Below are 23,840 nucleotides of genomic sequence, written 5' to 3' on the forward strand. Positions count from 1 at the left end.
CAGGCGCCCTTATTTGTTCCTTTCTAAGGCCCCGTGGGAGCCTCTCCCGGGCCCCCCGGACGCTGGGGACCGTGCGGAAGGCGGCGGCGGAGTCCGATCGCGCGAGCAGCTCCTGAGCGGAGGCAGGCAGTGCAGACAGACCCACGGCCCCCGACGGCAGGGTCACAGGCAGAGCTGGGGAGGGCGGTCACGGTCACGCAAACAGAAACCCACACAATGACGAAAACCAGGCATTAGGATCATAACAGCTCGGCAGCCGAGAAATGGGTTATGCAAATCATTTTTATGGAGACTGCGTTTTGTGAGCTGTTACATGGTAAGGAAAGTGCCTGGCTAGGCATACTTCTCTCCGAGAATTAAATAAAAATGGTGTCATCCACCAAAACAGGCAGACCAGGAAGACTGCTCAAAGAGCAACAGGTTCTTTCCTGGATTTCTTTTTTCTTTTTGTTCTATTTCTAAATTAATTTTTATTTTCAAGAATTAAAAAATAAAAAGCTGAAAGGGATCTTAGACATCATTTACCAACCCCTTATTTTACAGGCTGTAAACCCAGGCTCAGAGAGGTTGAGTGATTCAGATTGCGGTGGAGAGGCTAGTTAATGAGGGATCTGGAATGAGGAATAGGGTGGCCTGACTCAGTGGGTCCATGAATCCACAATACCAGGAAGATTCCAGTAAGGATTCTTGGAAATGTAAAAATCCTGGATCCTTCTGGGGAAGTTACTGGTCAGCTCTGTTAGAAGAAGCTGATTATTTACATCATAGCATTTAAGTTCATTTCACTGCCTCTCCTTACTGCTTGGATGGTGTTGCCTGTCAATTTTCCTTTCACTAAAAATGAGAAGCGAGGAAAGAGGGGATTAAACTCAAGTGGAAACATTATAGTTATTGAACAAGGAGCTTGAAGGATTTGTGAATGAAGCTGAAACAAGGCTCAGATGGTGTTTGGGGAACATATCTGAAAGTATTAACTCATGGTTATAATGAGTCACATGATATTCCAACTGGGAACAAAAAATTCTCAACTAAAATAATTTGACACAAAAGACACCAATGAAATGTTCTTGACAAAGTTTAATGAAAGTGTACAGGATGAACGATGAGAGGTTTTTCCCTTTCCTTTCCTTTCCTTTGCTTTCCTTTGCTTTCCTTTCCTTTCCTTTCCTTTCCTTTCCTTTCCTTTCCTTTCCTTTCCTTCCTTTCCTTTCCTTTCCTTTCCTTTCCTTTCCTTTCCTTTCCTTTCCTTTCCTTTCCTTTCCTTTCCTTTCCTTCCCTTCCCTTCCCATTCCTTTCCAGGCAATCTGTGAACAGAGATTTGTTAAGCCATCAGTGTGAATCAATGGGGTGGAAGCCAAATGTGTTATGCAGGTATCTCTGGAAGCATCCTATAACTTCCAAAGTTGTGAAAATGCTTTTTCTAGGGATGTGCTAGAGTCTACTTACAATGCCTCAGGAGAGCTGATTGTCAGGAATATTTGGACCTAATTGTTAAACACAGTCATTATTAAAAATTAAGTTATATAAATTTATGATTAGTTATATTAAAAATAAAGGTAATAAATACAACTTATCAGTTCCTTATTATTTTATTACAATTTACTGCTGCTATGTTTTTGAGTTTGTTAGTGTTTATTGTGCCTTCATAATATGCTACTGTGGATCTCTTTCCAACTCCACCCCCCAGTGACATCACAGCCAAAGTGGGAATATGGACACCATGAAAATCGATAAAAGGTAACAATCAGGCCTTTCTCCCCCCACCCCCACCCCTGGAGCTGGTTATTAAACATTTACGAGCCTACCTCAGCCTTTTCTCTTTTATTCTGGGAACACCAAGGAATAGTTCTACTCTGCTTACCCTTCTCTGATTTCTGCAGCCACCCCCACCCCCAGCCATGGAATATGTGTGCATATCATTTCTCCTCCTCCCTTCATTCTGGAGCCTTGTACTAAGGCTCTGTGCTGTTGGCCCTTAATGATCATGCTCTGGTCTTGGATAATTTGTTTCCACTTTGAAGGCTGCCAATGTGGAAAAGCTTTTGATTTTCACCAAAACAGGGCCATTGCTTGCCTTTTTTTTTTTTTTTAATGTAAGCTCTGTGTGCAAGTTGGAACTCAAACTCACTACCTTGAGATCAAGAGTCACGTGCTCCATGGACTGAGCCAGCCAGGCACCCCAACACTTGCCCATTTTAAAGTTTGACTACCATCCTTGGTTTTTCTCTTCAGTTTTGAATAATCTCGAGAAGGTCAACTCTCCACTTCCCTATAGAATTTAAGCCTGAGTTTTGATCTGAACTCTTTTTTCTCTGGAGTGATGAGGATATTGTAAGGACTGGTGTCTCTCAAATTGTAACGTGCACCCCCCAGAGACCTCGTTAAAATGTAGATTCCCTGAGCACCTGGGTGGCTCAGTTGGTTAAGCAACTGCCTTCGGCTCAGGTCATGATCCCAGAGTCCCGGGATCAAGTCCCGCATCGGGCTCCCTGCTCAACAGGGGGTCTGCTTCTCCCTCTGACCCTCCCCCCTTCTCATGTGCTCTCTTTCTCTCTCATTCTCTCTCTCAAATAAATAAATAAAATCTTAAAAAAAAATGTAGATTCCCATTGAGTAGGTTTCGACTGGGGCCCAAAGACCACATTTCTAACAAGCTTCCAGTGGTACTGTTGATAAAGCATCATACTTGGGGTAGGAAGCGTATAGAACACATCTGAATATTAAATCATTACTTCAAAAGACAGACGAGAAAGATGGAAGGAAGGAGAAAGAATTGAGGAGGAAAATGAGAGGTGAGAATGAACATGAAGTCCATACTTCATTTTACTTCCGTCTAGGAAGTACCTCTGAGCATAAAATTACAGCTTCTTTTCCCTCCTCTCTGGTAGAGGATGGGTCTTTGTGAGTAACTGGGTCACGGCAAGGAAGAAAAGAAAATCCTTCCTTGCTGTCACCCAGGCTCTGGAGTTAGGTTTTCCTCTTTGGCTGTTTTGAGCTAGCTATCCTTCCAGGGATGGTGGGTAGACCAGAGGGCAGAGATAGATGTTTCCTTGCGGCGCTGAGAACATTGGTGTATGAGGACAGGGTCGGTGCCGTGCAGCTGAGGGGTTTCCAGTTGCACTGAATAGAACAATTCCATGCTGACCTTCATTCCCAAACATGTCCCAAATGACTAATCACTGCAGTAATGGCTGACGGCTTGGGTGCTTGCTAAGGATTAACTGAGAGAGGGAAGCTCATGGCTATGTTGGTGTTTCTATTTTATTTCTATTTTATTAGTCAGTTATTGGCTTAAAGCCCGGATTGGAAAACTATGGGCCCCGGGCCAAATCGGGCCCACTGCCTGTCTGACACTTTTTTATATTTTTATATTTTTAAACAGTTGAAAAAAATATTGGGAAAAAAAATAGAAAAACGAAGCCCATTAATTAGTCATTTGGGACAATTACATGAAGCTCAAATTTCAGTGTCCGTAAATAAAGTTTTATTGGAACACAATCAGTCCCATTTGTTTACATAGTATCTAGGACTGCTTTTGTGCCCTGATACATGCGCTAAGAAAGGTTTTTACCCCCCGGGCTTTGCTGGAACACCCTGTTGGACAGGAAGGCTGTGGAGTGGGGAAGACCACCTCACTATGTTGAAAGGCTGTTTTGTAGCCTGGAGGTGGTGCAGGGAACATTGTAGCTTCTGGAAAAAGAAAAGAGAGTACCAGATTATCAGAAACGAGTGGCATTTTGAGTGTCTTCTTGAATTTAAAGACCTAGTTAAAAAACCCCATCTCGTTCTGGTTCTTCATGTTCCTTTGTCAGACCCTTCAGCCCAAACACTGTATATCTGGGAAACAGTCCTCTCCTTTGTACACATACATCGTGTCACTCAGATGTGAGGGGCCGCTGAAGTTTGCCTTTCTGGCAGGTTGCCTCCACGACAGTACCAAGCACATTTAGAAACCTCCTGAATCTGTCTATGAACTACCACTAGTAAAGAAGAAACAACCGTACCGGAATATTGTCACAAAAATATTCTTTTTTTTTTTTTTTTTTAAGATTTTATTTATTTATTTGACAGAGAGAGAGACAGTGAGAGAGGGAACACAAGCAGGGGGGAGTGGGAGAGGGAGAGGCAGGCTTCCCGCAGAGCAGGGAGCCCGATCCGGGGCTCGATGCCAGGACCCTGGGATCATGACCTGAGCCGAAGGCAGGCGCTTAACTGACTGAGCCACCCAGGTGCCCCCAAAAATATTCTTGATGACGCAGTTGCCTCATCAAGATCTTTGCGACCCGATCGATGTCCGAATGCTTGCAGTAACACCAGCAATGAATTAATGGAGTTGCTTCAAAATGCAGAGGGCAGGCACATCTCAGGACTCGCTTTCAAGGACTTGATATGACAGATTCTTGCAGAGAACATCCAGAAATAAAGAAGTCAGCCCTCAAACAGGGGAAGAATTGTTTGCCGAACTTTGGCATTAAGCCAACCATCCTGATGTTTGCTCATTCAACACAAACTGGATAAATACGGAGAGAAAACACCCATCTCAGGATAATCGCTCAGAGATTATTGACCTTGACCATAAATTTAGCAGGAACCATCTCCTAGAATTAAAAGACTTCCATTTACATCCTCCCTAAGAACCAGTTCTGGGCCACGTTTAGGGACTATGTGGGTCTAATTTGGGGCTGCGCGCTTAATGGGGTTGTGAACAGGGAGAAACAATACTCACTGAATGGCAGTTGGAGAGGCAGGCTTGCTTTGGAGAAAGCCGTAACGACTCTGGAGCTTACACATGGCAATTTTCACACACCGATATTCTCACGATTAAAGAAAAGTAATATTTAAATGATTTTCGCTGCTTCCAATTTTGGCAGTACGTGGGCCCAAAGCACTGAGACTTCTCAAATTGCTGGTGTGATTTTTATCGAGCCGGCCTTGAATGTATTGCTGGACGCTGCAGGGGAGCTGGCTTGCTGCAAGAACTGAATGACTTCAGGGAGAACAAAGCTCCCTAAGAGACTTGGATTTTTTTTTTTTTTTTTCTCCACTGGAATGTGGTGTAAAGAATGCTGGGCCAGCTGGCTCAATTCTACCCTGGTCCCACTCTGGGCTGGTGGACCACCCTCCAGGAAGTAATTTGGTTTCTGGGGGCCAGCCCCTAAGGCTTCTAACACAGAGTCCCAGCAACTCGGGCACACCTACTGAGTCAGAACCTCCGAGGATGGTGTATTTTCAGGAATCTTCTCGGGTGGTTCAGGAGCACAGGCAGGCTTGTCCCACTGCAAGGAGAACAGGAAGAAGCCGGGCTTTGGAGGGAGACCAACCTTTGACCTTTGGGAAATTATTTCACCTTGAGTCTCAGTTTATGCCTCTTTATTTTTGTATTTTTTAAAGATTTTATTTATTTATTTGAGAGAGAGATTGAGAGCACGAGCAGGGTGGAGGAGCAGAGGGAGAGGGAGAAGCAGGCTTCCTGTGGAGCAGGGAGCCCGATGTGGGGCTCGATCCCAGGACCCTGGGAGCATGACCTGAGCTGAAGGCAGACACTTAACTGACTGAGCCACCCAGAAGCCCTCAGTTTACTCATCTTTAAAATAAAGCAAAGCCGGTGGCATCCCAATTCCGGACTTCCAGCTCTATTACAAAGCTGTTATCATCAAGACAGCATGGTACTGGCACAAAAACAGGCACATAGATCAATGGAACAGAACAGAGAGCCCAGAAATGGACCCTCAACTCTATGGTCAACTCATCTTCGACAATGCAGGAAAGAATGTCCAATGGAAAAAAGACAGTCTCTTCAACAAATGGTGTTGGGAAAATTGGACAGCCACATGCACAAGAATGAAACTGGACCATTTCCTTACACCACATAAAAAATTGACTCAAAATGGATGAAAGACCTAAATGTGAGACAGGAATTCATCAAAATCCTAGAGGAGAACACAGGCTGCAACCTCTTCGACCTCAGCCGCAGCAACTTCTTCCTAGAAACATCACCAAAGGCAAGGGAAGCAAGGGCAAAAAATTCATCAAGATAAAAAGCTTTTGCACAGCAAAGGAAACAGTCAACAAAACCAAAAGACAACCGACAGAATGGGAGAAGATATTTGTAAATAACATATCAGATAAAGGGCTAGTATCCAAAATTTATAAAGAACTTATCAAACTCAACACCCAAAGAACAAATAATCCAATCAAGAAATGGGCAGATGGCATGAACAGACATTTTTCCAAAGAAGCATCCAAATGGCCAACAGACACATGAAAAAGTGCTCAACATCGTTCGGCATCAGGGAAATCCAAATCAAAACCTCAATGAGATATCACCTCACACCAGTCAGAATGGCTAAAATTAACAAGTCAGGAAACGACAGATGTTGGCGGGGATGCGGAGAAAGGGGAACCCTCTTACACTGTTGGTGGGAATGCAAGCTGGTGCAATCACTCTGGAAAACAGTATGGAAGTTCCTCAAAAAGTTGAAAATAGAGCTACCCTATGACCAAGCAATTGCACTACTGGGTATTTACCCCAAAAATACAAGTGTAGTGATCCAAAGGGGCATCTGCACCCCAATGTTTATAGCAGCAATGTCCACAATAGCCAAACTATGGAAAGAGCCTAGATGTCCATCGAACAGATAAATGGATAAAGAAGAGGTGGTATATATATACAATGGAATATTATGCAGCCATAAAAAATGAAATCTTGCCATTTGCAATGACATGGATGGAACTAGAGGGTATTATGCTAAGTGAAATAAGTCAATCAGAGAAAGACAAGTATCATATGATCTCACTGATATGAGGAATTCTTAATCTCAGGAAACAAACTGAGGGTTGCTGGAGTGGAGAGGGGGTGAGAGGGATGGGCTGGCTGGGTGATGGACATTGGGGAGGGTAAGTACTATGGTGAGTGCTGTGAATTGTGTATGACTGATGAATCACAGACCTGTACCCCTGAAACAAATAATACATTATATGTTAATAAAAATAAAATAAAAGTAAAATAAAATAAAATAAAATAGGAGGTAGTGATAGTACGTACCTCCTAGGGTTATGAGGAAAAATAATTTTGAAAAAAAAAAAGGCGTAGAAAGTACTTCATTGATCCTGAGGGATTATGCAGTATATGTCAGCTTAGATGACCGAGGCTACATTTTGACATTTAGGGTCAACCTATTTTTTTATTGTAAAGGAGATAAAATTCTAAATTCTTCTTTTTTTTTAACAGGAGAAAATAAAATTTAATAGGCGTATATATGGGGAATCCCCATAGGCATGAAGTACCTGATAAAATTCTAAATTCTGACTGGAAGTACACAACTTTATCAAATTAACATCACTGCAAGGGAAGAAAACAGTTTTTCATTGAATAATCTGGCTTTTAAACAAGATTTAATGTTTTTTATTTTTTTTTTAACCACGAGTTTGATTGCATCTCATTTCTATACCAATGAGGACAGTTCAACTGCCCTTCACCTGTTGCGTCAGGCCATAAAAGCTCTAGAAAAATTAAGAAAAGAGAGTAAGGATCATGTGTCACCTACCACCAGCCTAACTCTAGCATGGCTCTCTTCACAGTGGATGTGACCCATGCTCTTTCTTGTGGAGAAGCCCCTTCCGAACGCAGACAGACGGGGTTCACATGAACCCCATGATTCTGGGCTTCGCCTTCCCACCCTCTGTCTTCCTTTAATTGGCTCTACAATTAGAGTAGCTACAGCAAGCTGCCTTGCTTGCTTCTCTTACAGAACAAGCTGCAAGGAGGGCCTCAGAGTCAGAATTACTTGGAGTGAAATTATAGCTCTTCTCCCCTAGAAGTCTGTTGAGTCTCACCAGGAAAACCATCACAGGGAGGCTGCTCTGGATTTCTCTCTCTCTCTGTGGGAAGACTTGAAACTCAGGCACCAACACACACTGTTGGGGGTTAGGAATTGGGGAGGGAGGGAGGGAGACAGAGACAGAGAGAGAAACAGAGAGAGAGAGAGAGACTGAGATTGTTGATAAAGGGACAGCTTTCTCCGACAGATGAGGTGCCGAGTAGGCTCCAGACCAGCCTCCACTGAGAAAGAGAGACTCTGTTCCTCAACTTCCCTGTGCCTGACTGGGTTTCGTCCACATTCTGGAGGGCACCCACCCTTGCTTGCAGAAATGGCTCGATTCCACTCAATTCCTCAACCGTGGATTGGGGACCTACCTACTAAGGGTCAGACACTCTGTGGGGCCCATCGTTGGCCCATGGTAACGTCTGCATCAGGCCCACCTTTTGGCTGTGTGTTGTGGGTGGAATTCTCATGGTGACGCCCGTGAGAAGAGAGGAATCGGGCAGATGCTGTGGACTTAAAATGAGAAAATGTGCATTCTTTAAGAAATCTGTGTTAGAAATGCCAGTGCGGAAGGGGAATGTGCTAATGCCAAACTCTAGCTCAGTTTTGTAAACCATCCTGAGTGGCTGCTCGTAGCTTTCGACTACAGTTAGGTCACTTGGCCACTGCACTTTCGGATACTACTACCGGCTAACCCTGTGGGTCGCAGAAAGGCTGTGCTGGTCCTCTTCCCGTGGAGCCTCCATCAGCCTGCTGCAAGATGCTGCACAGGGTCTGGGGTTGAGGCTCTTGTTTCTAATTCTAATTCTTTCTTGTGGCAGATTTTCAGGCCATTTGCCCCATTCTTTTTTTTTTTTTTTATGTTATGTTAATCACCATACATTACATCATTCTTAAGAATCCTTCCTCATTGCCATCCTAGATTGCTAATGAGCTATGCCCACTCATACCTACAGACTCCTATGTTATCTCCAATTGCCTGATGTATTACATTAAAAAAAAGATTTTATTTATTTATTTGAGAGAGAGCTCGAGCAGGAGGGGCGAAGGAGAAAGAGAGAGAGAATCTCCAGCAGAGTCCCCGCTGAGCATAGAGCCCAATGCAGGGCTCGATCCCACGATTCTGAGATCATGACCTGAGCCAAAACCAAGAGTCAGACGCTTAACCAACTGTGCCACCCAGGTGCCCCAGACATACTACATTTTCATTTGTGACCAACATCATTTGTTACTTTGGTCTAGTCAAGCTAATTTTCTTACGATGCACACACACCAATTGGCTTGCCTTTTATTCTACATGCATGCTTAATTATTCATTCAACAAATATTTATTGGGCACCAGGTGCTGTCCCACGTGGTAGAGATATGGGGGAGAGCAAAACACAGCACCTGCCTTTATGGAGCTTATGGGTGGGCAGTAGAATAAACAGATAAGTAGACATATACCATAAGAGGTGTTGGAGAGTGCTATGCAGAAAACAAAACAAAACAAAAAACACTTGGAAAGAAATAGAAAGCAACGGGAAGGGTAGAGCAGATATGATGCTTAGGGATGAAGGTGGGTGGAGAGAGAAGAGTACACATGCTGGAACATGCCTGGGGTGCATGAAAGAGAGCACAGGGGTTGGTGTGGCTGCAGAGGAGACAGGAGAATGGAGGGATGAGGTCAGAGAGGTACCTAACGTCAACGCTCCTGCTCTTTGGACTAGGTGTGACCTCCCGAGAAGTAGTACCATCTAGTTCTTGTTCTCAAGGCAGTCATGTAGCCTTTTTTTTTTTTTTTAAGATTTTATTTATTTATTTGAGAGAGAGAGAGTGAGAGAGAGAGCACAAGAGGGGGTAGGGTCAGAGGGAGAAGAAGAGTCCCTGCTCAGCAGGGAGCCTGGTATGGGGCTCGATCCCGGGACTCCGGGATCATGACCCGAGCCGAAGGCAGTTGCTCAACCAACTGAGCCACCCAGGTGCCCCGCAGTCATGTAGTCTTTATTCCACTCATCGTAGGAGGTGCTTGAGGATCGGAAAGGGGGACAATTTACCAAGCGACAGGCCCAGGATGTGGGTGCCCCCAATACTTCTAAGTCCACCTCACCTGCATGGATCTTGCTATTTCTTCTTCCCGTAGTAGAGTTTCTCTGGCACTCAGCAGAGAATAATATTGTATTTCAGGGCAAAATGCCAACCATTTCCTCCCGACCACAAATGTGTTTTACTTTGCAAATAGGTGGTGTTCACAGCCAGGGGGCACCCAGGATGTTGCTCAGTGATGTGCTCTGGCAGGCACTGAAGCAGGGAACATTCACCTCTGACAGGCTCTGTTGTTAACAGCGCCATCAGACCCTTTCAGGGCAGCATCTGAAGACTCAAAAGGAGTAACTGAACAATGCTCGAGGGTGGGCAGGCCTAAAACCTTCCCACTGAGCTCATTCTTGTTCCCCTTTATAGAGTTAATCCCAACTGACTGTGAATTAGACTGAGTATTTACCAGCTAAGGGCTCAACAGGCAGCAGGGAGATGGGTAATTGCAGTGAGAGCAGCAGTGAGACTCACCAAGCAGGGAGAATCTTACTTTTAAGGGATACTAAATGACATAGCCAAATTGTACTCTCAGTGGTTCAGAGCGGATATGATATCATTGAAGACTGCTAGAAGGAAATACTCAGCTTGCTATTCTCTTATCCGTTTGGCTTTGGTTGAATTAAATTCAGCAACAATTTAAGAATTCTTTTTCGGTTCTGTGAGGGAAAAAAAAAAGCAAAGAATGTTTCAAAGTTCCCACAAAAGAAAAAAAAAGAGGCATCTCACCTGTCCTCTTTCCTCAGTCTGTTCTATAAAAAGAAACAGAGTGAGAAACAGGAAAGCTATCTCAGGGATATGATTCTCCTATACCTAGACAGCTTCACAGAATTCTGGAGAATGATGCCTCCCACCGTCTTCTCTTTTCCCTGATGTAACATAGATCTGGTAGACTTCTGCTTCTGGTCAAAATGAATATTTATGGGAATGCAAAACCACCCAGGGCCCAAGAAGGCAAAATGGATAATGTCAGACATCTAATAATAAGAAGAAAAAAAACTTACCAGGCATGCAAAGAAACAGGAAAATATGATCCACAATTAAGAGGAAAATTAGCCCACACTGAGCTGAAATGAACACAGATGTTAGAATTAGCAGACGAGGATGTCAAAATTTAGGATTGCTGTATTCTGTGTGTTCAAAGAACTAGAGGGAAGACTAAGCATGTGAAAGTGGAGACACAAAAGTTATTAAAAAGACCTAAATTGAACATATGGGAATGAAACTCTAATGTCTGAGATCTTAAAAAAATGCACTGAATGGGATTCCTGCCAAGCCTAGTCTGTTCAGGCTGCTGTAACAAAACACCACGGGCTGGATGAGTTAGGAATGGAAGCTTGTTTCTCATGGCTCTAGAGGCTGGAAGTCCAAGCTCAGTGTCCAGCGTGGTTGGGTTCTGGTGAGAGCCCTCTTGCAGGTTTCAGACTTCTCCCTGTGTCTTCTCATGGTGGAAAGAGGGACAGAGGGCTCTTTGGGTCCTTTTTATAAGGGCACTAATCCCATTCATGGGGGCTCCACCCTCATGACCTAATTACCTCCCAAGCCCCATCTCCTAATACCATCTTATTATAGGATTAGGACTTCACTATAGGAATTTGACAGTGGGGGGTGGGACACAAACACTCAGTCTATTGCAATGAGCAAGTAGACATTCCAGAAGAAAAGTCTAGTGAACTTGGAGACAGCAATAGAAACTATCCCAAATGAAACGTACAGAGAAAAAAAGACTAGAAAATGAACAGAGCTTCAGGGGCAACTTCCCATAACCTAAAATGCCTGTAATTGCAGTTTCCAAAGGAGAGGAAAGAGAAGGGGGTGAGGGAGGGTAGGAAAGATATTTGAAAGAATAATGACTGAAAAAAACTCCAAACTAGATGAAAACTATAAACCCACGGATCCAAGATACTCAAGGAAACTGGCACGAGAAGCATAAAACTATGCTAAAGTATCAACATCAACTGATCCAAACTCATGATGAAGAGGGGGTGCCTGGCTGGCTCAGTGGGTAGAGTGCTTGACTCTTGATCTCAGGGTTGTGGGTTCGAGCCCCACATTGGGTGTGGAGATTACTTAAAAAAATAAAATCTTTAAAAAACAAATAGTGATAAAGAGAAAATCTTAATAGCAAATGGAGAAAGAAAACCTACTAGGTGCAGAGCACTTTTAAAGCACATTTAAAGTACTTTTAAAGCATCTGAAAATACTGCAGGCAAAAGTGGTAACCTATCATTTTCTACCCCGCAAAAATATCTATTAAAAACAAAGGCAAAAACAAAGACTTTTCAGATATACAAAAGGTGACAGAATTCATGACCAACAGACCCATATATAGAAATGTTAGAGGAAGTCCTGCAGGAAGAAGGAAAATAATACCCAATGGAAATATGGATCTACACAAAATAGTGGAAAGCACTGAAAATGGTAACTATATGCATAAGTAGATGAGATTTTATTACTATTTAAATCTTTTTGAGATCATTGATTGTTTAAACAAAAATGCAGTGTGGGGTTTATAATGTACGTGAATGTTCCGTGTATGACAGCAATTATAGCACAAAGGCTAGGAGGGGAGGAATGGAAATATGCTGGGAGCATATGGGAAAAACCAGTAACATGCTCTCTGGATAAGCCCCCAGATATTTGGAAACCAAATTATATTCTTCTAAATAATCCCTGAGTCAAAGAAGCAACCAAAGAACTGAAAGAAAGAGTCTTGACATCTGGTTCCTTTTCCCAGTTCTTTGGGAAATTAAAACACCAGTGAGTATCATGATAGTATTTTGGGCAAGTAATTAGTAATTACTAGTAATAGTAATTGGGAAGTGTATTAGTTTTCCATAGCTCTGTAACAAATCTCCACAAATTTAGTGGTTTTAAACCACACACACTTGATATCTCACCCTCTTGATGGGTCAGAAGTCCATGCATAGCTTATCTAGGTCTTCTTTTAAGGATCCCACAAGTGCAAACAAGGTATTGGCTGGGTCTCACCTGGGACTCAGGATCCTCTTCCAAGCTCATGTGGTTATTGGCAGAATTTATTTCCCGACAGCTGTGGAACTCATCTCAGCTTGCTTCTTCAAGGTTAACAGAAAAGACTCTGTTGCTTCTTCTATAAAGGGCTCACCTGATTTGGTCAGGCCCACCCGGGATACTCTCCCTTCTGATTAACTCAAAATCAACTAATGTGAAACCTTAATTATATCTACAAATGCATTCACCTTTGCCATAGTATGTAACCCAATCATGACTGCGACATCCCGTCATAATGACAGGGCCCACCACAATCAAGAGAAGGGATTATATGGGGGTTATCTGCCAGGGTCCTGGGATTTTAAGGGCCATTTTAGACTTCTGCCTTCTTCACCAAGAGAGAAGGGAATAAGCATAGGAAAGGATATTATTTGTTACTCATAATCTCTTGTAAGTGACTGAATATTGTTCCTGGATGTAAACAATTATTTTTGATTGGCTTTATATTATTTTTCTTCCTCAAGACCATTCAGAAGGTTTTGAATAACCTTAGGAATAATTATAGTAACAATAACAGCTACCATTTCTTGAATGCTTAAGCCTGACATTTTGCACAGTATTTTACATATAATATCACATTAGATCTTCACAACAAGCATACGAGGTGGGTATTATTATACCCATCCTGTAGATAAAGAGAAGATCCTAAAGTTTAGAAGTCTTAAGTAACTTGCCAAAAGTAACACAGCTAGTAAGGGAGGAGTGGAGATTCAGACCCAGAGCTGTCTGATTCTAAATCCAGGGCTATGGAGAAAAAAAATGGGAAAGCAGATATCAGGAGAATTTGTGTTTCCACTGCTGGTTCTGCTTTTTGAACAGCTTGTTATTTCTTATTGAATTGTTTCCATTAAAGATAAATGCAGCCATCTTCAGCTTTTGGGAAATGCTCTCTCCGTTGGAAAGAAGATATAGCAAAGACTAGTGTGTACACACACACACACACACACACACACATTTCAACTCTGCCAAAGCATTTTCTATCAGTTAGAAACATTGTTCCCCATATGCACCTCTCCCCTACTTTGTCTCCTCTACTTTGTGAGCCCAGAGATCCTGTCACATTTACTGGGAACCCCACAAGACTATGCAGCCTTCTCAGTGAGGTTCCCTGTAGATGTGACTCAGGTTAGAACAAGGCTGTATAGTTGTGAGTGGTTGAATTGTGTTTCATGAGTAAGTTTCTGATTTGGAGAGTGAAAATGCATGGAGACATGTAAACGTATACGGGTGACACTGCATTAGCATGTAATTATCATATGCAATTAATACATGTAACTTCATATCTGATGGTTGGCAGTGCTATTATTTTATACATTTGAAAAATTTTTGTTCCTGAATGTCTAAGTCCCATGGAGAAGCTACTTCCTACCAGACTGAATATTGCACAGATGTTCTCTAAAATGGGGATCCCGAACCAGTTGTTCTTTGATACCAAATGGCTTCATGGCTCTGGTGGTTGTCTCCCTAAGAGGGGACATACTGTCTTTTAGGTGAAGGGGAGCAAAAGGAGTAGATTGGTAGCCCCTAAGGAAGAGGTCCAGGTGGAGCCAACAGATACATTTTTATCAAGAACATACTCTGATGCTTTTGTCTTTAGTTTAACTTGGAGAGAACTCAATGCCACAGTCTCCAGGAATATCTGTGGACCCCTCTTAGCACCGTCTTCCAACATGCAGGGCTATGTAATTAACATCACCACCAGGGGGCAATAACACCACAGCCATGTTGGAATAGTAATAAGCTTGCCGTTACTGTGTTCAAATCATCTATAAGAATAATCTTAGGTGGGGATGCCTGGGTGGCTCAGTCGTTAAGCGTCTGCCTTTGGCTCAGGTCATGATCCCACAGTCCTGGGATGGAGCCCCACATCGAGCCCCACATTGAGCCCCACATCGGGCTCCCTGCTCCACGGGAAGCCTTCTTCTCCCTCTCCCACTCCCCCTGCTTGTGTTCCCTTTCTTGCTGTGTCTCTCTCTGTCAAATAAATAAATAAAGTCTTTAAAAAAAAAAAGAATAATCTTAGGTGAAGGGATTATGTGCTACTCATGGTCTTCGATACAATTAAGTACTGATATAGTAATTACATTTCTGCTTTAAAATAAAAATAATAATCAGCCTTTGCAGCCTGTACAGTTGGGCAGGCTTTGTGGGGAGAACTTTTATTCCCCTCTGCTACTTTCCCCTTAGAATGAAATTTTAGCCTTAAAAGGGATTCTGATGGGAGTAATGGGGTGGGGAGGGGATTGTAATGGACAAGAGCGGAAGCTTCCGGATAATGAAAATGAGTCCCAGAGACATGAAGAGTGAATCCCCCAACATCATCCTCCTAGAAACAGGATCCGAGCCCAGAGATCCTGTCACATCTACTGGGAACCCCACAAGACTATGCAGCCTTCTCAGTGAGGTTCCCTGTAGAAATGACTCAGGATCTCTGGGTTCTGACCCTGTTTCTAGGAGGATGATGATCTCCTCCATGTGCCTCAGCATTTAACATGGGCTTATTGGGTTCCTAATATGGGCAAGGCATTGGCTTGGCCTGGGCTGTACTGGGGGGAATAATAACACCAACAACAATAATACAGACATGATCCCTGCTCCCATGAACTCGGGGTCTCTTGGGGATACAGATAATGAGTTGATGCTCAAACCAACCTCTAATCACCAACTGTATTAGATGATATAAAGGAAAGTACAAGTTAGTGAGAGATCATACAATGGGAGGAGATGTCTCAAACTGACACTTAACCTGAGGCTCAAGGGAAGAAACAAACAAACAAAAAACCTGGAGAAGAGTATTCCAGGCTGACTCTAAGGTATACTGGACTATAGAAAGAGGCTGGGGCCATTTCATGCCAAGTATTCAGTAGGTCATGTCCAGGGTTTGGGATTTCATCCTAAAGGCAATAAATGTTGAAAGTTTTGTACAGAGGATTGACATGGATCCAATTACATTTTTGTAAGACCAGTCTGGCTTCCATTTAGAGAAAGGAAAAATGAAATGAGTAAGAGTTAGAGCAGAGAGAATTATTAGGGGGCCATTATAGTCATCAGGTGGCAATGACTGCTTAATAGTGATGATGGAGAGAAGTAAATAGATTCCAGATGTACTCTGAGTGAGATTTAATAAAAGCTGCTGATATCTTGGATGTCAGGGTTAAAGGAGGAAGGATTGAGAATTACCCCCCAGAGCGTTGGCATATGACAGGGTAGATAGGTGACATTTATTGAATTGGGGAAGGCAGGATGAGGAAAAGAAGACCAAATGTTCAGTTTTAGGCATAATAATTTGGAATGTTGGGGAGATATCCAAATGGGGATATAAGGTTGGAGCTCAGGAGGAAGATGTGGAAATTTTAGGGATCATTAGCATAAAGCCCGGAGAGTAGATGAGACCACATAGAAAAACAGGATAGAGACAAAGGCAAGGGAAACAAAGGTGAAAATCAACTATTGGGACTTCATCAAGATAAAAAACTTTTGCACAGCAAAGGAAACAGTTGACAAAACCAAAAGACAACCAATAGAATGGGAGAAGATATTTGCAAATGTCTTATCAGATAAAGGGCTGGTATTGAAAATCTATAAAGAACTTATCAAACTCAACACTCAAAGAACAAATAATCCAATCAAGAAATGGGCAGAACACATGAACAGACATTCCTCCAAAGAAGACATCCAAATGGCCAACAGATACATGAAAAAACTGCTCAACATCACTGGGCATCAGGGAAATCCAAATCAAAACCTCAATGAGATACCACCTCACACCAGTCAGAATTGCTGAAATTAACATGTCAGAAATGACAGATGTTGGTGAGGATGCGGAGAAAGGGGAACCCTCCTACACTGTTGGTGGGATTGCAAGCTGGTGCAACCACTCTGTAAAACAGTATGGAGGTTCCTCAAAAAGTAAAAAATAGAACTACCCTGCGACCCAGCAATTGTATTACTGGGTATTTACCCCAAAGATACAAATGCAGTGATCCAAAGGGGCACATGCACCCCAATATTTATAGCAGCAATGTCCACAATAGCCAAACTATGGAAAGAGCCCCAATGTCCATTGACAGATGAATGGATAAAGAAGATGTGGTGTATACAGACACACACACACACACAATGGAATACTACTCAGCCATCAAAAAAAAAATCTTGCCATTTGCAAGGATGTGGATGGAACTAGAGGGTATTATGCTAAGTGAAATAAGTCAGAGAAAGACAATTATCATATGATCTCACTGATACGTGGAATTTAAGAAACAAAACAGAGGATCATAGGGGAAGAGAGGAAAAAATAGAACAAGATGAAATCAGAGAGGGAGACAAACCATAAGAGACTCTTAATCATAAGAAACAAACTGAGGGTTGCTGGAGGGGAGAGAAGGTGGGGTAACTAGGTGATGGGCATTACGGAGGGCATGTGATGTAATGAGCACTGGGTGTTATATAAGATTGATGAATCACTGACTGCTACCTCTGAAACTAATAATACATTAAATGTTAATTAATTGAATTTAAATTTAAAAAAACTATCCCCTTTATAAAAGTGTTCAAATCATGGGGCACCTGGGTGGCTCAGTTGGTTAAGCGGCTGCCTTCAGCTCAGGTCATGATCTCGGGGTCCTGGGATCGAGCCCTGCGTCGGGCTCCCTGCTCAGCGGAGAGCCTGCTTCTTCCTCTTCCTCTGCTGCTCCCCCTGCTTGTGCTCTCTCTCTATCGCTCTGTCAAATAAATAAAAACCTTAAAAAAAAAGTGTTCAAATCAAAGAGAACTGTGAATCATAAATGCCTCGATTTATAGTTAGACATTTGCAAGAAGAAAAAAATCATAGAGGGAAATCTAGAGTGAAGAAAATGAAATTCCACCATATTCTCCCTAATTGTCATATGTTTACTTTTAACCCAGTCAAAAGCCCTATCATTTGAGGAAAAACATTCAGAAAAACTGCCTTTTTTCCAGAAACCATATTGGTGAAGTGTCCTGATGGGCACCAATCCTGGGAGCCATGTCCTTCGGCCCTGTCAGTCTGATGGGAATGGGAAAACAGGATCTTTCGAAATATTCCTTGAATCTAAGAAGCTTGCAGTTCATTGATGCCTCTTAGTAAATATTAATGACTAACCATGGCAATATTTTGCCTCCTCGTCAGTTTGAACAGTTGTCTTCCTTTTCCAGCATGGGGCAGGAAGCTCTCTCCAGAATTATCATGAGTCTCACATCCCAGGTCCACAGTTGTGTGTGGCATGTGTTTTTTGCCCAACTTTTATCAAAGATCAAAGTTCAAAGGACACCAGAATCTACAGTTCAAACTGTCTCAGAGGGAGACAAAACAGGGCCAGTTTTAATGAGAGAGAACAATAGGGAAAAATTCCAATGAATAACACTCCACCTTTTTTCTAGGACTCCTTGTGAAATACCGTGAGCATTCTTAGAACTCGGTTTTCTTTCTCTTGGGCGGTTATCAAGACTTTGTCATTTGTGTTGCTGCAGGATCTAAAGGCCTCTGCTGCCTCCCCAATCTTACTGTTACTTCTGTTAAGAATAGTTCACATTTTTGTCCTAGACTCTTACAGAAATATAAACGGATTTTGTTTCAAAAAAAAGAATAAAGAAAAAAGAAAGAGACAAAAGCCAGGAACTGGTCCCAGGAGGATGCCAACATTTAGAGGTCAAGAAGGAAATGGATGCATGCAAAAGTGACTGTGCAGGAGCTGATATGTTCCAGAAAAATGAGGAGAATGTGGTATCATGGAAGCCAAGATAAGAGGATCTTTCAAGGAGGGAGTAATCCACTGGGTCAAAAGCTACTGAGTGATTGCTAAGTAAGATAAGACCTGCAGAGGAAAATTGGATTAAGCAATATGAAAGCCATTGGTTACCTTCCCTAAAGCACTTGTCAGGTAAGTGATGGAAATGGAAGTCAGATCAGAGTATTTGAAGAGGAAATGGGCACACAATACTCGAAAATAAATCACAGATGGTTTAGGGACTTAAATGTGAAAGGGGAAACTAAAAACTTCAAGAAGAGAATGTGGAAGAATGTTTCCATGAATTTAGAGTAAGAAACAACTTCTTGAACAATACACAAAAAAAGCACAAATCATAAAAGTTACGATTTATAAATTTGAGTACTTTAATGTCAATTGAATATTAAGAACTCTGCTTCATAAAGAATATAAAAAATGAAGTTGCCTATCCCATGATCATCCTGTTCCATATTTAGGAATGTGATGAAAATCTTGCCCACACACCCAGAGATGTGTGTAAGAATGTACATGGTAACACTGTCCTTAAGAGTAAAAACCCAGAAACTGTTCAGATGATCAATCTCAAAAGAAATGGTATATAAACTTGTGGTATATTAGGGCACCTGGGTGGCTCAGTCATTAAGCGTCTGCCTTCGGCTCAGGTCATGATCCCAGGGTCCTGGGATCGAGCCCCGCATCGGGCTCCCTGCTCAGCGGGAAGCCTGCTTCTCCCTCTCCCACTCCCTCTGCTTGTGTTCCTTCTCTTGCTGTGTCTCTCTCTGTCAAAAAAATAAAATCTTTTAAAAAAACAAATAAATAAACTTGTGGTATATTTATTGAACAGAATGTTTACACATCACAGCTGGAATGAAAGTGGTTGAACTACATGGGTATCTCTCATACATGTAACATTGGACCAAACATTCAGTGTGCAGAAGATTCTGTGTTGGGTCCAGTTAGACAAAGTTTAAGAATATTATTTAGAAATATGAATCTCAATATCCAAAGAAAAAGTAAAAAGAATGGAAAATATTTGCCCTTTCTTAGCAGACTTGAGTATAGAGAGTAATGCAGAAGATTATGTTTTCAATATACTTGCTAATATTTGAATTTTTAAAACTAGGTACATGTATTATTTTAATTAAAAATGTAAAAGTATTCTTTTTTTAAGATTTTATTTATTTAGCTGAGAGAGAGAGAGAGAGAGACAGTGTGCAAGCACAAGCTGGGGGAGGGGCAGCGGGAGAGGGACAAGCAGACTCCCCACTGAGCAGGGAGCCTGATGGGGGGACTCCATCCCAGGATCCGAGATCATGACCTGAGCCAAAATCAGATGCTTAACTGACTGAGCCACTCAGGTGCCCCAAAAGTAATCTTAAAAGTAAAGGAGAAGTGAGGAAATGGGGGCAGCTCTGAACAAGTCTGGATCTGAAGGGAGATATGGAGAGAATAGTTGGCTGACACAGAAGATGGGATCAAGGGAGGGTTGTCTATTTTGACTGCTTTTTTTTTTTTTAGATGAAATATATTTGATACTGTAGGGGTCAAGGGCAGGCCGCCCCCAAATGTGCCACTTTGGCATATTTATTATTTCAAATAAAGTTGCTTAAGACATAGTGATGCAAGAAGGACACTCAGTCTCTCCTCTGTCCCATTGAAAACAGGAAACAAATCTCCCATATGATACCCTCCCTATACTAAGAAGTAAAAAGGTAGGCAGGTCCCCGCCACCCCTCCCCCAGTTTTAACTTGGCCTATTTGGGCGGCCTGGCGGTGGGGGCTGATTTGCCACCTTCCGATGCTCGGTCCTCCGCCGACACAGGTCCAGGTCTCTGCCCTCCTCCGGCTCCTTCTCTGTCCTCATGGCGGGTGCCCGGGGGCAGGGCTGGAGCCCGTCACCGCCGCTGAGCTGCAGCAATTCCACCATGTCGCTGTTGTCTCCCCTTGGCCACCAGAGCTTCCTGTTTGACTACGACGATGGCGACGGGGAGGATGAGGAAGACGTGGAGGAAGGTGCTCATGATTCACAGGCTAAGGTGGGGAGCCTGAGAGGAGTGGAGTTACAAGGGTGTGCCAGTGTGGCTGAATCAGAAGATAACCAAGAACAGAAACAGGTGCACCTACCAGAAAGTCACCTGACACCATGGGAAGTGTGGTTTGTTGGCAAAGAAAAAGAAGAACGTGACCGTCTGCAACAGAAAGCTCTGGAGGAATTAAATCAACAGCTAGAAAAAAAGAAAAGAAATGGAAGAACGTGAAAAAAGAAAGGTTATTGCTGAAGAAAAGCACAAGGATGCGTTCAGAAAAAGAATGAACAGAAAAGAAAAGAAAGGGAACAAAAAATTAATAAGGAAATGGAGGGAAAAGCAGCAAAAGAATTGGAGAAAGAATATTTGCAGGAAAAGGCAAAAGAAAAATACCAATAATGGATAAAGAAGAAAAATGCTGAAGAATGTGAAAAGAAGAAGAAAGGAAAGGAAAAAGAAAAACAACGGCAAGCTGAATTACAGGAAAAAAAAGAAATAGCAGAGAAAAGGTTTAAGGAATGGTTGGAAAATGCAAAAAATAAACCTCGCCAATGGAAAACTTACAGATTTTTACAGTGGAAATTCTTATCCAGAACCAGCCTTTTATAATCCAATTCCATGGAAACCCATTCTTATGCCTCCTTCCAAAGTAGCTAAGGACCTATCAGGAAAGAAGACTAAAAGGCCTGTGATAAGTCAGCCACGCAGGTCATCATCCTGTCTGGTGGTTCAGAAAGCCAGAAGCAATCTTTGCCTTGGAACTCTGTGCAGAATACAAAGATAGTGGGTGTGGGAAATTGCATGCTTTTACCTGAAGCTATTTAATTTTAAAAGTAGAATCGTTTTTTACTCCTCAGTCAACAGCTCAACATTTGATGTTATTATTGACACTTTCACATTTTCACATTCGTATATGTTGTCCTTAGAGCTAATTGAAGAAGATGCTTTATACATTTTCATTTTTATAAGTCCTTCAAGGTTGATCTTGGCATTTTGTTTCACAGGATAAGTGACTGAATATCTAACAATTGTGTTTATGTTTAGCTTGTATTAAAACTACATTGTAATACCAATAAAACCAACAATTTGTGTTGTGTTGTTTCAAAAAAAGAAGAAGAAATAAAAAGATACCTTTACCACCAGAGTTGGGAACTTGAAATCAGAGAAAGCTGTAGAAACAAGCCTTGTTGTTTTTTTCCTAATCTACTACCTCAACTCAAATTCTGCTTAGAATTCCTTACTGAATAAAGTTCCTAAACATTTGTTTTCTTTATCCTGTCAATTCCTCACAAATTTATCTTCTTTGTCTAAAAGGTATAACAACAACTGCTTGACTTTGTAATTTCTTTAGGTCTCAATTTTAATACTGGGCCTCCATACGTATGTAGTAAAAATTTGATTTTTTACTGTTAATCTGTCTCAGGTAAATCAAATTCTTAGTCCACCTGGAAGAGTTTGAAGGGTAGAGGAAGAATTTTTCCTTCCCTGCAGTACCAGTGGGAAGAACACATTCAAGATGGGGAGGTCAAAGATGCAGAAGATTAGGGAGATAATGACCACAAGTATGGTCTCTGAGAAGGCAAGAGGAAGTAGGGTCCACACCATTTTAATAAGAGGACAGACACTTTGTATGTGATAACAAGAAGGAGGAAGGAGAGACTGAGATAGATACAGGTAACTTGGAGAGTTGTATAGAGGGAACATGAGGAAGTTCCTATCTGATGGACTCACTTCCCTTTTTTTGAGTGAGAAAGGATTATTTGCTCAGAAGGATGGTTATAGAGGGAGGGTCAGGACTTGACAGTGGGGCCAGGATGGATTTGTCATTGTACAGTTGGACTGTATTGGATGTCCACTTGAAGCTGAGGATCATGAATTTACAGTGATATCAATTCTCTCATTTGTACAATCACTTTGGCCAGAACTAAAATCGGAATATATTCCTCCTCGACCCCACCCTGAGATATATGGCAATGTGTCAATAGCTGCTTAAGACCAAGGGATAAGCCTGGCACAATTTCTGGAAGGTACATTTTACGTGATAATAATTAATTTAGAACATTTTTATTTAAAATCCAAAAACACATTAAAACATGATTAGAACACAAAGTTCAAATCGATCTTTACAGCGAATCAGAATATTTTAAATGGGATGTTATGATTACAAGAGGTGGCTCTTCCTCAAATTCCTGGGCAAGTGACTTGTTTGCTCCCTTTTGCAGGGAGGGGTACCTGGGTGAGAAGTTTGACAACTAATGACTTAGGCGTAGTGCATATGGGAGTCACACAGAAGCCACACGGAGATTAGGAACCATATTTTTGGACTCAAAAGCATGTGATTTTTCTACCTTCCCACATAGCATCTAAAGATTTTTCTTCACGATTGTTCATTTCTGTGTTAGAATGTTCTGTTGAATTGCATTCTAAATGGTGCATACAATAATCTTGTATTTCTTTTACCTAACAGACAGTTGTAAACATGGCTCCAGAATTCTGGCTGTCAATGGAATTTTATTAAAACCCATGGCAATCGCTGCCTGTCACTTGGCTGGTGGACCACTTGGCTGTTTTGGGCCTTTCTTTTGGTAGAATTCAGAGCTGTATAAATTGGGTTCAACATTGTACTAATTCTGGCCTCTGTTTAGGGAAATACATTTGCATCTCTATCATCCTTGCTGTTTGACAGATGAGTAAAAGGAGTCACAGAGGTGTTGCTTTGCTTGAGATCCTAAAACTCACAAGCAGAAGCTGCTAGTTTCCTATTCTGTCAGAGTAAATGGTGCTACTATTTTTGGTTCGGTGTTCTTTTCCATTTCTGGTATCGTGATCAGAGAGAGAGAGACAAATTCTACTTTGTTCCTAAGATACCCTTCGATCTCTTTCAGGCAACTCACAAGCCGTGCTTTCTCACTGAAGCTCACACACAGTAAGGTCCTTGGGTGGTGGTGGCTGGTGGGGGATTCTCTGATAAAGCCCATGTTACAAAATAAACATATCACCTCAAACTCTGTGCCAGGAATTACAATGAAATCTGTGGACTTAACCCTTCCTTGATAACTTGTCAAAGCCTGTTATCTCATTAAAGCTAGGGCCCTTTAAAAAGAGCCAGAGGTGAATAAATCTCACCAATATTG

The 23,840-nt window shown here is 42.1% G+C and overlaps 1 pseudogene; it reads left to right on the top strand.

The window, feature by feature from the left end:
- Positions 1-1,711: 1,711 nt before the first annotated feature.
- On the top strand, positions 1,712-21,715 carry LOC123837216 (coiled-coil domain-containing protein 34-like; annotated as a pseudogene).
- The last annotated feature ends 2,125 nt before the right edge of the window (positions 21,716-23,840 follow it).

Source organism: Mirounga angustirostris, unplaced genomic scaffold (assembly GCF_029215605.1).
Source record: "Mirounga angustirostris isolate CCGP_5_RB_7025 unplaced genomic scaffold, mMirAng1.0.hap1 SCAF_8, whole genome shotgun sequence".
Taxonomy (NCBI): Eukaryota; Metazoa; Chordata; class Mammalia; order Carnivora; family Phocidae; genus Mirounga; species Mirounga angustirostris.